General features: G+C 34.8%; 1 long non-coding RNA gene across 2 annotated transcripts; it reads left to right on the forward strand.

Moving 5' to 3' along the window:
- The first annotated feature begins 8098 nt into the window (after nt 1–8098).
- Nucleotides 8099–11435, forward strand: LOC109120934 (uncharacterized). Of its 2 annotated transcripts, XR_003247887.2 has the most exons (5): nt 8099–8236; nt 8526–10332; nt 10416–10763; nt 10872–11073; nt 11174–11435. It is a non-coding gene; the product is annotated as an uncharacterized lncRNA (long non-coding RNA). The 2 variants fall into 2 exon arrangements; XR_003247888.2 differs by lacking the exon at nt 10872–11073.
- The last annotated feature ends 404 nt before the right edge of the window (nt 11436–11839 follow it).

The following is an 11839-nucleotide window of genomic DNA, read 5'->3' on the forward strand; positions in this document are numbered from 1 at the left end:
GACTATCTGTATCTATGAGCTTCTTCCATGATCCTCCCTTGGAGTCCACCCTCCATTGGAACACACAACCTATCTTGATATCTCATTACACCATCAGCCCTTTAACACTCCGAAATTTCATGACCTAAATTATATCCTCACATGATTAAATAAACCTTAAAACAATGTTTCTAATCCTAAAATAATGTTTATGAACCATTTAGGAAGTTTTAAAGTCAACACATCAAGAAACGCTCAAGATGTCCGAAAGCTAGTCTAATTTAACTAGTAAAACATCATTAGGTTTCGAGTAGGTTTAGAGGTTTTGTATGAAGTCTAAAAGTTGTAAAATGAATTTAAATAGGTAAAACCATGTATATATGGAGGAAAATTCTAGGTCTGACCCCCAAAGGTCGCCCTAGAGGTCCTCGAAAGGACCCCAAACTAGTAAAAGAAAGTTGTCAAAGTAGAAGCCAAAATAAACATAAAAGATATGTGTCTATGTCGCGTAGATGGTGGGACTTTTTTCAAAAATCATGTCTGCGTCACGGTCAGGTCTCGGACTCTAATAACTCAGAAAATCATGTGGGAGAAGCTCCGCGTCACCTACTTGTTGCCTAACAAAAATCTGAAATTTGGAATTCAAGTTTGACTTTATTCAAGGGTCAACTTAAGTGAGGGGTATTTTGGGTATTTCATGGGGCCTATATATTGATTTTCAAATAGTTTTTCCACATATTCAATCATTCAAATCAAATCTCCAAATCCAAACCCAAAAGCTCTCACCTCTGTCTACTTTCTCTCTTTATTCAGTCTACATTGAAGGAAGAAAGATTGAAGAAGAAGACCAATTTCTCTAGGATTTCACTTAAATTTTGTGTATTAATCTTCATTAAGGTATGGTTTCTTCACTATTGGGATTCCTTTCCCCGAAAGGTCTTTCCAAAGTTGATTTCTAATACACCCAAATTCTTAGGTTTTATTCTACAAATGGGCTTTCTTCTAAACTTGAAATTTGTTGGGTTTTATTTTCCCTAAATTTCTAACCATAAATAGGTTTTCCTTGTAAGAAAAGGTTTTGGATTGACTAATCATTTTCTTGTAGGAAAAGGTTTAGGACTCTATAAATAGAGGCATGTTCCTTCTAACTTAATCAGCATTCACAATGTAGTCTTTAGGGCTTTGAGAGTTTTTGTTAGAGGGAGAATTTGTGGGTCACAAGCTTGATACGTTATCACTTGTGTGAACCTCCCATGTATTCTAAGTGAATTGGTTGAGGTTGTTTCCCTCTGTATTTTGTACTCTCATATTTATAGTGGATTGCTCATCTCCTTTGTGGACGTAGGTCGATTGACCGAACCACGTTAAATCTTCGTGTCTTTTGGTATATTTCTCGTTGTCTTATTACTCGTGGTCTTTTGAGGTTTGCATTGCTAGCTTCTGCGTTTACACCTGCTTATTTTCAGTCCTAACAAGTGGTATCAGAGCCTCTCGATTAATCGGTGTTCTTGAAGAATTGAGATGTCTGGTTTGAACGTGAAAATCGACAAATTCACAGGGAGGAATAGTTTCAGTTTATGGCAGATCAAGATGCGGGCTTTGTTGAAACAGCAAGGCTTCTGGGCGCCGTTGTCGAAAGATAAGAACGTCGTCATTACTCCTGAGATGGCGATTCTGGAGGAAAAAGCACACTCGACGATCATGCTATGTCTCGCGGATGACAACATCAAGGAGGTCTAGGATGAAGAGACTTCTGCTGGTCTGTGGTTGAAGCTGGAGAGTTTGTACATGACAAAATCTCTAACCAACAAGTTGCTTCTGAAACAACGTCTATTCGGTTCACGAATGGCTGAAGGTACACAATTCAAGGAACATTTAGAGCAATTGAATACTTTGTTATTAGAATTGCGTAATATCGATGTGAAGATCGAGGATGAAGATGCTTCCCTGATTTTTTTAGTATCTCTCTCAATGTTGTTTAAGAATTTTGTTCAATCGTTCATTGTTGGGAAAGATACTGTGTCGCTGGAAGAAGTCAGATTGGCCCTTCATAGCAGGGAATTACGGCATAAGGCTAACGGCACAAGTACGGACACACAACCTTCCGGTCTGTTCACCAGTAGCGGAAAGGGAAGGAAAAACGGCGGAAAGAAAAATAAGCCGATGTCGAAGGGTGCAAAGCCGGATGATGTTTGTGATTACTGCAAGGAGAAGGGACTTTGTAAATTTGATTGTCCGAAGAAGAAGAAGCAATCGGAAAAACAATCAGTTTCTGCTGTTGTTGCTGAAGAAGACACCAATTCTGAAGAAGACATTGCCCTAGTTGCGGATGAGCACACTCATCATTTAGATGTGTGGGTTCTCGATTCTGAGGAATCCTATCACATCTATCCTAGGAGAGAGTAGTTCATGACTTATGAGCAGATAGATGGAAGGAGCATCTCGATGGCCAACAGTTTTGTCTGCAAGGTGGTTGGGACAGGCTCTATCAAGATAAGGACACATGACGGTAGCTTCTACACATTGAACGAGGTCAGGCACATTCCCTTGATAACAAAAAATCTAATATCTCTCAGTTCTTTGGACAGCAAGGGATTCAGATTGTCGGGAAAAGATGGAGTCTTGCGGGTCTGGAAGGGTTCAAATCTGATTCTGAAAGGTGTCATGCGTGGTACTTTGTATTTTCTACAAGGTTCCACGGTTATAGGTTCAGCCCATGTTGCATCGTCAGAAGTTCACCAGAAGGATATGACTAAGGTATGGCACATGCGACTTGGTCATATTGGTGAAAGAGGGATGCGAATTCTGTCAAAGGAGGATCTTCTTATTGGTCATAAGGTTAAGAGCCTAGAGTGAACATTGTGTCTTTGGAAAACTACATCGCAACAGGTTTCCAAAGGCCATTCACAGAACAAAAGGCACACTGGATTACATCCATTCTGATTACTGGGGTCCATGCCGTGTTGAGTCTTTGGGAGGCTGCAGATTTTTTGTGTCCATTATTGATGACTACTCAAGGATGACTTGGGTGTACATGATGAAGCATAAAAGTGAAGCTTTCCAGAAGTTCAAGGAGTGGAAAATTTTGATGGAAAATCAAACAGGGAAGAAGATCAAGAGGTTGCCAACCGATAATGGGCTGGAATTCTGCTAGTCTGAATTTAATCAATTCTGTAAGGATGAAGGGATTGCTCGACATCGTACAGTCAGAAATAAACCACAGCAGAACGGTGTAGCTGAGTGGATGAATCAAACACTTCTGGAGAGAGCAAGGTGCATGCTCTCTAATGCTGGGCTATATAGAAGATTCTAGGCAGAAGCGGTTAGTACAGCTTGCTACTTGATTAACCGTGGACCACATACAGGCAAACAGTGCAAGACACCTATGGAGATGTGGCCAGGAAAAGCTGTTGATTATTCAAATCTGAAAGCTTTTGGTTGTACGGCTTACTACCACGTCAGTGAAGGTAAGTTAGAACCAAGAGCTAAAAAGGGAGTATTGTGGGCTACGGAGATGGAGTGAAAGGTTTCAGAATCTGGTCTCCAGCAGAAAAGAGGGTTATTATGAGCAGGAACGTTGTCTTTGATGAAAGTTCTCTGCTTAGAACCATTGTGAAGCCTACAACTACGTCAGAAACTGGGAGTCTTGATAAACAGGTGGAGTTTCAAGTCATTCAAAACGAGCGCGGTTTGAAAGAACCTGAAGAGGAAGATCAAGAGCCACAGACAGAAACTGATATTTCAAAATCTATGCCATCAGAAACTGTTGGGTTTTATTTGCCCTAAATTTCTTACCATAAATAGGTTTTCCTTGTAGGAAAAGGTTTTGGATTGACTAATCCTTTTCTTGTAGGAAAAGGTTTAGGACTCTATAAATAGAAGCATGTTCCTTCTAACTTAATTAGCATTCACAATGTAGTCTTTAGGGCTTTGAGAGTTTTGGTTAGAGGGAGAATTTGTGGGTCACAAGCTTGATACGTTATCACTTGTGTGAACCTCCCATGTATTCTAAGTGAATTGGTTGAGGTTGTTTCCCTCTGTATTTTGTACTCTCATATTTATAGTGGATTGCTCATCTCCTTTGTTGATGTAGGTCGATTGACCGAACCACGTTAAATCTTTGTGTCTTTTGGTATATTTCTCGTTGTCTTCTTACTCGTGGTGTTTCGAGGTTTGCATTGCTAGCTTCCGCGTTTACACCTACTTATTTTCGGTCCTAACAAAATTGATGATTGATTATGACTAATTGTTATTACCAATGGTTAGTTAAGTATAGATTTTTGAGGAATTCATGTTAATTAAGGGAATTTCGTGAGTATCATGTGCCCTTCCCCAAATTACCCAAATCTTTGATATTGCTTATAAATTAATGGAAATTGATGAACTCATTGATCTTTAGACTTGTTTTATCCATTTTAATTCATTCATGGACTACATAGGGTAATGTATTATTGGGATTGGATCTATTTCCTGAAGATTTCATGAGGAACCCTTTTCCTCTAACCCTAGGTTATGAATTGAAGTTAATTGGAATAATGATGATGCTATTGACCTAGCTATTGTGTTATTTACAATTGAATGTTGTTATTACATCTATTATTGGATGGAATTGGTTGGTTGATGGTAAGACCATGGATGATGACTTTGGAAGGAGATTTGGTAAGTCTTGTGATCTCAAACCTTTATTTCAATTATTATTACTTGTGATTAGTAATGAAGTCATATTGAAGTATACCTTATGATAAGATTGATTAGGGTTGGTATGATATTAAATTGAAATGTCTTGAATTATGGCTTGTGATTCGTTAGGTAGGATGTAATGATATAAGATTGGTGATGAATTTCCTATGTGCCTTATCATAATATGATTATGTAAATGTGATAACCTCACATGTGTGAATTGTATTGAAAGGGCAATACTCATGCAATTCGTGTTGATCTATGACTTTGACTATATAAGAGGTAGACCCTTATGACCTAAACTAAGTTATGATTATTGATGAAAGACATTTAAAATGGGACTCTAGCTTAGCACCGAGTGAACTAGAAGTAAAGAGTGTCTCTTCCCACATAGGGAAGGTAGGATCACTATTGTACTCATGAGATTGGATACTATTATTCATGTATCATAAAGAGGGTCCCAACAACATCTCCTAGTTCTTCAACTTTGTTGCCCTCATAAAAATACTAGCTTGTGGATTCACCTAAATGTTATCTTCATATTTTGGTAATACATTAACAAGTAGTCAATCTTCTTTCAATGTAGGGTTCCATGATACGGAATACCATATTAGCTCATGTTGTCTATTTCTGTTAAGGAAAGGCGTTCCCAAAAGTAAAACGAAGTAACAAAGTGAACTCTAACTACCATGACCTAAGGGGTTTAGCTTAGTCTAGGTAGGGGTATGGGACTATACCTATACATTGTATTAGATAGACTTGAGGGAAGTATTAGGAGGATGTTCTATGTGCTTAAATTCTTATAAATGTAAATAATATATATATATATATATATGTTGATCTTATACATCAATGACACTATGTGATATTTGTTTCATTACGAACATGTAGTTGGTCTTTATTGCTAATGTATGATGATGTATACTCTTACTGATATACATTGTAAAGTTGTACATTTCTCATAGTTCTTGATGGGTTTACTTGGTTGAGTGAGGTTATGAGGCCTTACGTAGTCAATGCACTAGTGCACTTAATAGGGGTGTATGGGTGATGGTCTTGCTTAGGTTATGATGTTATGAACTCTTATGCATGTTTTTTGATATTATAACTTGATGATAGAATTGTCTTGATTATGTGCTCAATTATGTTGATATGTATGTTTGCTTAACTAGAATTGGTATTGGTTGTCTTGTGTTGCACCTGGTCTTGACTTAAGGAATATGTGCTTATTGACTTGTATTGGTTCTTGATTGTGCATAAGGCTTTTCAAAGTGACTTTGCATGTTTTTTAATAAATGTTCCTTTTTAGCATGATTTATGTGTTGTATGTGCATATGATTCCATATTTAGTACAAGTGACGTGCTAACCCCATTTCTCCCTTTCTCCCCAACATTTTAGATCTCGATTGTTGAAGGGTTGGTGACCACTTTGAAGGAGGCTTGGATCATTTCATCAAGTGTGGGTATGTCCTCATGTTTCGAGGATTATGCCTTTCTATCACTCTACCTATGTTACATTGTTATAGCATAAAGACAATCATTTCATTCGTGTTGTTTCAATGAAGAGTTTAGGGTTTTGTTTAAACTTTAATACTTTCTCTTGTTCTTTTGAATGAAATGGAATCATATTTTTATAAAGAGAAAATAATCTTGCAGGCATAACAAATAAATAGAGATAAGAAGATGACAAACTTATAGCCTATATGGCCATTTATTTTGAAAGTAAAAAGTATTTTCTCTGTCTCAATTTATGTAGCTTACTTTCCTTTTTAGTCAGTCGAAAAAGAATGACACATTTCTACATTAAGTTACTATATAACTATAAAATGTCTAATTTACCCTAAATGAAATGATTTACAACCACACAAATTTCTGTTATTCATTTTGGACCACAAGTTTTTAAAAGTCTTCATTTCTTTATTAAACCTCATGTCGAGTCAAACTAACTCACATAAAATGGGACAGAAAGAGTATTATTATTTATTTTCAACAGTAAGAGTTGAAAACAAATAGGTTCCTTCTTTATGGGCCGAGAAAGATGGACTGTATCACGATTTTTTGTGTGTTGGATAAATTATGTTATTTTGTATTCTGATATTTCTCGAAACATGCTAGTTTCGTGCAACAACATCAACACATGTGTTAGAAGAACAATACAAAGGAAGAGATCATAAAAGAAAGTTGTTTAATTTTGTAAAACACGTGTGGAGAGACAATGTTTAAAGTTTACATATTAATCCCCTTTAAAAGTTGAAGTAGCAGCGCTATATACAACCATGCCAAAAGATGTCCTTAAAATATGTACAAAGTAAATGACTAAGTCAGTGACAACAATGAACTTTTGTTAGTCCATTATCTTTTAATTATTGTGAACACAAATGAGGTGTCTACACTGAGGAATGATGATTAAACTTTATTGGAAATTCAATGATGGAAAATTTTTCTATATATAATAGGAGTATAAAAAAAGTGGTGTGTCAGTACCTCAAATAACAGGATTTAACAATAATTATAAAAATTTAGTAATTACATGTAATAGAATTAAATAATAAATTACTAATATTATTTATTTTTGAAAAAGTGAAAAAAAATTATATTATTAATTCACCATCCTTATGAAAGTTAATATTTGTTAAACAGTCACCAGAAATGTGTAGGTAACTTCTAAGAATCAATTATATATGATGTCTTAATTTTTAATGCATAATAAATGAGGTGACTAGAAATGTGTCATATCCTCAACTTTGAAAACCATTCTAATATTGTTTTGTGATTCTTGTATTACGTATGAATTTGGGAGTGATATAAATTAATCTTTCTGATGATTAGGACTTAAAGTTGAAAAAACAGAGTTAGAGACATTTGTATAAGCACTCTCGAATATAAATAGTATCACAATCACTAGACCAAAAATTATCTTTAATACCAATTAATTAATGTCAATATCTTATTACGATATTGGATTCAATGATAATTAACTAGAGTGTATATTTTTTTCCTCTACAAGTTATTTTTCTTATAGTGAATTGAGATCGAGAATCAGTTAGATAAACAGTTATACCCTAATATTGGTACAACAATATATTATATCTGGATAAAACAGAGTGGGATGAGACTAAAGCAGCAACAATAGGGCTACACTACTAACTATTTAACAACCATTAGTTACAATTATAAGCAACTCTATATTCAACCAGTGTTTTAGAAAATGCAATCGGGGCGAGTCCTGGGGCGAAACACAACTAAAACGTACCGGGCGCAATGTTGAGGCATAATTATCGGGGGCGTACGTTTTTTCGACAAGGCGTACGCTTAGGCATAATACACGTATTTTGGAGAAAAAAACTACATTTAATGGACCCTATTAAAATTAGTTATATTTTAGAGAATACCTTTTTATTTCACTTCCCTTATATACTTAATTACTTGCTTATATTCTACAAAGTACATATATTTTTCTTTTCATTGACTGTTCATATTTTCAGAGAGAAATTCAATTAAAAAACCCTAACATCACGCTTACTCTTATCCTCTTAGGCCTTAGCAGAAGATCCTAATCTCGTCTTCCACCATCAAGGTATGACTTCTTCTTTTGCTTTAACTTCTGCAGTTCTATTACTTATTATATAATGATAAGTTAATTTGCGATTTGTGAAGTGTAAATCAAGAATGTTGTAACCTGTAAGTTATAAAATAATCCAACATTGTTATGAAATTTGGAGTTCAAGATGAATCATAATGAAATGTTATCAAGTTTAAAGTTCAAGAATATCAACCTTTTTCTTTTTGTAGATTTTTATTTTTCCGCTCTTATGGTTTGTACTTTGTATTGTACTATAAAGGTCTCTGTCTCACTTCGATCACAGGTAATCCAGAAGTCTAAACTCTAAAGCATCACAATAAATGAAGACGTCTCTAGTAATGCAAGCAAAAAATATTTTGCATGGAAATATACAATCGTGACTCCAGATGAGAAGTACTTTAAATGTAGATTCTGTGAACATACTTGTAGCGGCACGCTTAATAGGCTTAAGCATCATATAGCAGGCACCCATAAAGGAATAAATCCTTGTCTTAAAGTTCCAAAGCGGAAGAATGCAAGAAAGCATTATTGAAGGTTCAAAATTTGAAAACTATGCGAAGTGCTACTTTAGAAGAAATGAGAAGGGTTGCAACTGGAAGTAGTAACATAGGCAGTGAAGCAGGTTCCTGTCAAATTAGTGAAAATCTACTTTCAACGGCTAGAGGTTCGATAAATAATTTTGTGAATACTCAAGCAAGACAAGTTACTTTGAACTCAAAATGGAAAAAAGAAGAAAGAAAAGAAGTTTGTCAGCGAATTGGTAGGTTTTCCTTCTCAAGTGGTATTCCATTTAATATTGCAAATGATCCATGCTATTTGCCTATGTTTGAAGGAGTTGCTAATTATGGCCCTGGTTTTGTGCCTCCTTCAATGTTTGAGTTGAGAACTTTTATACTAAAAGATGAGGTTACAAATATTAACAAGATGTAAGATGAATATAAGAAATCTTGGAAACAGTATGGTTATTCTATTTTGTCTGATAGTTGGACAGATGGTAAAAAGAGATGTTTTATAAACTTTTTGACTAACAGCCCGGCAGGTACTTTCTTTTTAAGATCGATTGATGCTTCTGATTATATAAAAAAATGGTGAATTGCTTGTATGAAGTTGGAGAAGAGAATGTCGTGCAGATAATAACCGATAATGGTATTAATTTTATGAATGCCGAAAAAAGAATAATGGAAACTCGATCTCATGTTTACTGGACACCGTGTGTTGCACATTGTATTGATCTCTTGTCGGAAGACATAGGAAAGTCAAAAATTCATAAAGAAACACTTAGAAAGCAAAAGAAGTAGTGAGATTTATTTATGGACATACTTGGGTGTTGGATTTAATGAGATCATTTACAAATAATCATGACCTTCTTCGTCCTGTTGTTACTCGCTTTGCTACGGCTTATCTCACACTTCAAAGCATCCAAAAGAAAAGACAAGGTCTTAGATCTATGTTTTCTTCCGAAGCTTGGAAAAAATTCGCTTAGTCTGAGAAACATGAAGGGGTTAAAACAAGATCTACAATTTTGTATCATCAAAATTTTTGGACATATATTGCTTATTGTGTGAAATGTGTTTCTCCTTTGGTTAGTGTTTTGAGGGAACTAGATTCAGAGGAAAAACCATGCATGGGGCATTTGTATGATTTGATGAATAAGGCTAAGGAAAATATATCTATAAATTTTGGATATAATGAAAAAAGTATGGTCCCATTTCGAAAAGAATTGATGAAAGATGGACTCGCCAATTCAATCGTCCACTTCATGTTGCTGGATATTATTTGAATCCCCAATTACGATTTGAGGAAAGATTTTCTCTTGATTTTGAAGTGAAAAACAATTGTAGATGTGAATGGAAAGAATGTTTTATTATGAAGAAAGATTCAAAGTGGATATTCAATTAGATTCATATGACTAGTTGAAAGGAGAATTTGGATTTCAAATAGCTATGGATTCTAGAAAATTGAGATCTCCGGCAGATTGGTGGATGCGCTTTGGAGGCCAGACTCCGGACTTGACTAAAGTTGTAGTTCATGTCTTGAGTCTCACGTGCAGCTCCTTGGGTTCTGAAAGAAATTGGAGTGCCTTTGAGTCGGTAAGAGTTAATTTTTTAATTGAACTTTTATTATTATTGTTTTTCTTGTGATAACTTATTCTTTTTATTTCCAAATCTGCTAGATCCATATCAAAAAGAGAAATAGACTTGAGCATCATAGGCTAAATGCTCTTGTTTATGTAAGATACAACACTAGACTAAGAGAAACGAGCATCAAAAGAAAATTGCAAAAAATGGATCCAGTTCTTGTTAATGAAATTGATTCTGATGATGAATGGATTACTGAGAAAGAAGATCCTCTGCTTCCTGAAGACCCTTCTTGGCTTGATGAAGAGAATTTATTGATGTTGATGTTGTTAGAAATGTGCCGCTTACACCATATGAGAATGATCTTTTACATGAAGCGAATATTGGTAGTTTAAGAGATATAAGTGAAGTAGGTCCCTCTGCAAAAAAACAAAAGACATCAGGTAAGTTTCAATGTTCAATTGTTTTATTAATTTTGTTGTATGTTATTATTAGTTATGTCAACTATTGAAATAATCTTATCTTTTTCTTCTCCGTTGATCCACCACAAGAAACATAAATGCAATTTGAGGTTGATGACACTAATGAAGGATTAGTAGATGTCGAGATTGATGAGGACGACCTCATATTTGATAGGCGATGGATAGATGTGGTACTTTTTAGACTTTTAAACAAAACTTCCCCAATCAGATGCAATTGGGATTTTAATTACTGCAAAGCTAATATGTGAATAATAACTTTTTTGAAACAAAGGTACATTAATTAAGATATTTGGTTTTAGAGTTGTATTTTTTGTTTATGTGCTAAATTTTTATTTGTTATCTTGTTTATTAACATGAAGATATTGTTGCAGGCAAGAGACATCAAGAAAAGCAAGTTATATGGCTTCAAGGATAAACTGGCAATGCAGTCCAACTAGGCCTATGGAGGCTCTTGACATTAGGAATAAGATTAATTTTTTTTGTGTTAAACTATTGAAAAAATTGTTGTGTCTTTATGCAAGATGAGTGCGTGTTAGCTTTTAATGATGTACTAGTGAGTTCATGACCATATATTTTTTGCTGCACAAATTTATCTTATGTTGTTTAATAACAAATAGAGTTTTTGACCTCTCATGTTTTGGAGTATTTTAAAGTCATTGTTTAGTTGGTTTAAATGTTTTCTTTCAAATGATGTTGCTGCTCATTTAGATATAATTTCATATTTACATCATTGTTGTTATGGTGCATCTCACGTATATTGTCATATTTGTGCTATTAGCTAACTCATGTATAATTATTATAATTTTTTCATATTTTTATTATTGTGATTTTTCTACTTTTAACCTTATTTTATTAATAATTAAAATAGAGATTCATAGGATGTACGCTTCGCGAGATCCGTGGGACTTATGCCCCACGTCTCGAGACTTGCACCTCGCCCCCTAACAGATAAAACGCCTCGCCCAACGCCTTCGCCTTTCAAAACACTGATTCCAACCCTTATGTTGTGACTTAAAGTCATTAAGAAAGTAAAAAAG

Source organism: Solanum lycopersicum, chromosome 8 (assembly GCF_036512215.1).
Source record: "Solanum lycopersicum chromosome 8, SLM_r2.1".
Lineage (NCBI taxonomy): Eukaryota > Viridiplantae > Streptophyta > Magnoliopsida > Solanales > Solanaceae > Solanum > Solanum lycopersicum.